At 43.1% G+C, this 3369-nt stretch overlaps 1 long non-coding RNA gene across 1 annotated transcript in view; it reads left to right on the top strand.

Moving 5' to 3' along the window:
- Nucleotides 1-3015, top strand: part of LOC142046504 (uncharacterized) — an 18308-nt gene extending 15293 nt beyond the window's left edge. The window contains exons 2-3 of the long non-coding RNA XR_012655449.1: nucleotides 1033-1116; nucleotides 1194-3015. This is a non-coding gene — a long non-coding RNA (uncharacterized LOC142046504). The remainder of the gene's footprint in view (nucleotides 1-1032; nucleotides 1117-1193) is intronic.
- Nucleotides 3016-3369: the final 354 nt, after the last annotated feature.

The following is a 3369-nucleotide window of genomic DNA, read 5'->3' as shown; positions in this document are numbered from 1 at the left end:
CACAACGCCGAATTACTGTGCCTAGTGTGGCTGCATGAAATCGAATTTATAATATCAGTTTTATAAAACCGATTTTAGCTAATTCGATATTATCCTGTAGTGTAGACGTGGCGTAAGAACACTGCACATCCTAATACTGTCTCCATCTTCCCCTCCAATCTGTCTATGAGTCTCATCCACTTATTCTGTCTACTCTTTTTGACTGTGACCTTTTGGGGGCAGGAACTATCGTTTACCATGTTTGTACAGCACCTAGCACAAAGAGGTCCTGACCTATTGTAATTGTTTAATGAAGAATCATCATTATTCTTAATAATAATAATATTCAAAGCAGGCATTGCATGAGTACATTATCCATCTTGTCTGGGTTTGTTGCAGTTTTCCCAATGGGGCCTATGAATCAAAAGTAGCAGTGATGTAACCTGTGACAGAAATTACACCTTAGGTGCAAATTGCCCATTACATAGGGATTAGCATAGTGTAATTTTCACTAGCGTGGCATTCTATAGGGATGAAAAACAAACAAAACTTTGTAATATGGGATGGAATAGGATAGGTGGAGAGTGGAAAGAAGGAATGAAGCACGAAAAACAACTAACTTGAGATATTTCCAGAGTAATGGCCAGTGTTCAGGCAAAACTCCTATTGGAGGCAATGGGAGTTTTGCCTGACTAAGGACTGCAGGATTTGACCCATGTGAATAATAGTTCCTTTGCTGCTGTGGCATTTCTAGCCTACTGCTTCAGACATAAGAAGAAGATGCATCATAGCAGTAGCTGAATAATACTTAAAATAATATCTTATTCTAGGCGGTTCTGCTACTAAACAAATTTCTGAATCACCCCACAGTTAAACTGATGCTCACTTTGCAACTCCTAATTATTACATAGCATTTGAGGCAACTGGGAACTAGAGAAGGAAATGACAACAAATGCTTTCTTAAAATTTATTGTCATACCAGATGTCAGCCACTTTTTTTCAGAGTATTTGTGTCTGTTGTGCACCTAACAATGCAACCATCTGTCATTGCAGTTACCTTCAGGAAAGGGTGTCACACATATTCACCAAGCAACAAGGAAACTTGAGAGATATGGGATATATTAAAACCGGCAAGTGGTAAGTCAAAGGGGAAAGTCATGTACATGTAGAGCCTTGTAAAGTTCCACTTTTTCTACCTGAGACATATTTTCCAGAAAGCTGAAGAAAGCACAGGACAGAGCTGGGCCACAAACAATTCATAGATGTCAGTCTCTGGCCATTCACTCCAGAATGCAGAACAGCATGTCTCTGCTGTTGGCGTCAAAGCCAGGCCTGCACCAACGGTGAGCCACGCACCAAGCAAGAATTATGTTATCATTGTTTATGGTGTTACAATAGTGCCTGGAGAGTCCAACCAAGATCAAGGCCCTATTCTCCCACATACTGTCTTTACACACAATATGAGACAGTCCCTGCCCCAAGGAGCTTACAAGCCAGAGGGAGACTAGATGCTTAACTGAACATACAACCCACCCCTATTGGGGACTAGCCACCGACACCCCAAAGAGCAAGGAGTGGGCAAGCAAGAGCTGAGGGCCTCTGACTCCCCCACGCAAGCCAACACCCAATGGACATCAGGAGAGGTAGGGAGAAGAGATAGAGTGCCCGCCCCTTTCTGGCAAGGGAAAAGAGCATAAAGTGCCCCTCCTCCCGTCACCCAGGAGGAGAGTAAAGCTGGGTGTAATCTGCTTCTGTGGATGACACAGCAGGATCCTAGAAGATCCACTCTACCATAGACTAAGACCCAAGGCAATTGTAATTGAGAGTCCCTTGTATAAAACTCTAAGCCAAGAATCTGAGGTAATCACACAGTCTTGTTGATCCACTTGTGACACCGGCAGATCAGGTACCAGCTCATACCAAGGGCCCTAGATCTCACTGAACACTGACAAATGCATAGCTGGAAACCCATCTGGCTCACCTGTGCACTAGTATTGTTAAAATAGGTATTAGATTTATAGACATGTGTTTAATGTTTGGACTTTATGAAATGCTTGTAAGTTGCTGCTTGCTTCAGTCTCATTTATAATATCTGTATCCCATGCTATATGGCAGAGGTGGCCAAACTTACTGACCTTCCGAGCCAAATACAATAATCTTCAGAAGTTTGAGAGTTGCAAGACACTCATAACCTGCCCTGCGGGGTGACACCTGCTGGGGCTTGGGACTTCATCCCCATGTGATGTGCCTGCCAGGGCATGGGTCGCACCTGCTGAAGTCCGGATCCCCAGCACCTCCCCACTGCTGGGCTACAGCCTAGAGACCCACCCTCCCTGCAGGCAGAAGCCCCTAACCCCACCACCCAGCTCCCTCCCACAGTCTATTAGGCAGAGAATGGGGGGGCAACATGGGGTCTTCGCGAGCCTAACTTCAACAGTAAAAGAGTTTGGCCACACTTGCTATATGGCAATATTTAAGAGTTTGCTTTGTAACTATAAAAGTGTTTGCTATGAAACTGGAAACCCCCACAATCAGGAAAGAAGCATTACCAAGTGTGAAATACTAATTTACCACAAGACATGCCATTTCTTGTCCAACAGAAGAGGGCCTCTTTCTTTAAGGATCCCCAAAATCTCATTCTTTAAGAATGCCCAAAGGAGTGATGGACAGAATAGTTAGGCCTAATATCTGACACACCGGTTTTGGTTCACTGATTTCTGGTTCAGCCCTTAGCTTGTTTACCAGGAATAATCTCAGCTGGTCTAGTGTCACCAGATGAACCACTGTGGAACATCAGTGGACAAAAGACTTTGTTGATTGCTCCACCAACACCCATAAAGAAAGGGTGTGCACAAACCCTCAGCCTCTCACAGTTTGAACTCTAGGGGAAGGGAAGAAAAATCCCTGACCAGAAGGCTTTGTATCACTATGTTGCTAGGATTTTGGAGAAGGCAATATTTCTAAGCATAAGCAAAGGTTAGCTTTAAAGAACATATAGAGCTTGCACCTTACAGCAGTTTCTATTACGTTCCAAAAAGTAAGACTGTAACTTCTTTGTTTGTATGTGTATGTTTACTCACTTTAACCTTGTAAATAACTTTCATTTCTTTTTCCTACTTAATAAACCTTTAGTTAATTTGTTACAGGATTGGCTATAAGCATTGTCTTTGGTGAGAAATCTAAGGTACAATTGACCTGGAGGAAGTGACTGGTCATTTGGGACTGGGAGTAACTTGAATATTATTGTGATTTTGGTGTAAGGGACCATCTGTCAACAAAGGCAGACTTTCCTGGGTGGCAAGAGAGAATAGAATGCCCAAGGGGATTGTCTGTGACTCCATGTTAAGGCAGTTCTAGTGACACTTGAATAGTGAAATCTAATTATCGAAC

The sequence above is a fragment of the Chelonoidis abingdonii genome, chromosome 3 (genome assembly GCF_003597395.2).
Source record: "Chelonoidis abingdonii isolate Lonesome George chromosome 3, CheloAbing_2.0, whole genome shotgun sequence".
In the NCBI taxonomy this organism is placed as follows: Eukaryota; Metazoa; Chordata; order Testudines; family Testudinidae; genus Chelonoidis; species Chelonoidis abingdonii.
The sequence above is the reverse complement of the archived record's forward strand: the minus strand, read 5'-3'. Positions and strand labels throughout refer to the sequence as shown.